Source organism: Lathyrus oleraceus, chromosome 2 (genome assembly GCF_024323335.1).
Source record: "Lathyrus oleraceus cultivar Zhongwan6 chromosome 2, CAAS_Psat_ZW6_1.0, whole genome shotgun sequence".
NCBI lineage: Eukaryota > Viridiplantae > Streptophyta > Magnoliopsida > Fabales > Fabaceae > Lathyrus > Lathyrus oleraceus.
This window is the reverse complement of record NC_066580.1, coordinates 253,456,713-253,457,476: the sequence shown is the minus strand read 5'-3', so window position 1 is coordinate 253,457,476 and position 764 is coordinate 253,456,713. Positions and strand designations below refer to the sequence as shown.

The 764-nt window shown below is 41.8% G+C and overlaps 1 pseudogene; it reads left to right on the top strand.

The window, feature by feature from the left end:
- The first annotated feature begins 408 nt into the window (after window positions 1-408).
- Window positions 409-508, top strand: LOC127124449 (uncharacterized; annotated as a pseudogene).
- The last annotated feature ends 256 nt before the right edge of the window (window positions 509-764 follow it).

Genomic DNA, 764 nt, shown 5'->3' with positions numbered 1-764 from the left:
GGATTTCCTTGAGCATAGTTCACCTGCTCTGTTTGAATTCTTGTTAGGAGTTGACAATCTGTAGGCGTGTGACCTTGAATTCGACAGACTTCGCAATTTTGAGTTACGACAACCACGGTGGCTGGAGGTGATACATTTAAACTTTTGATGTTCTGGGCAAGAGCATCTACTTTTTCATTAACATGATCAAGGCTACTTATCTCATACATGCCCCCTTTTGTTTGAGGTTTCTCTACCATTGTTCGGTCGCTTCCCCACTGATAATGATTTTGGGCCATGCTCTCGATAAGTTGATAAGCGTTGGCGTAAGGTTTATCCATAAGCGTACCACCGGCGACGACGTCTATTGTTAACCCTGTGTTGTACAAGAGACCATTATAGAAGGTATGAATTACTAACCATTCCTCTAACCCATGGTGTGGACAAAGTCTCATCATGTCTTTGTATCTTTCCCATGCTTTGAAAAGAGACTCGTTGTCTTTTTGCTTAAATCCATTTTTTCTGGGCTCTTAACATAGCTGTTTTGCTTGGGGGAAAATATCGGGCAAGAAAGACTTTCTTCAACTCATTCCATGTGGTGACTGAGTTGGAAGGAAGAGACTGAAGCCGTCTTCTAGCTTTATCTCTTAACGAGAAAGGAAAGAGACGAAGTCGAATTGCCTCTGAAGTGACACCATTAGCTTTAACGGTATCAGCGTATTGGACAAATACGGATAAATGAAGGTTTGGATCCTTGGTAGGATTTCCAGAAAATTGGTTCTGTT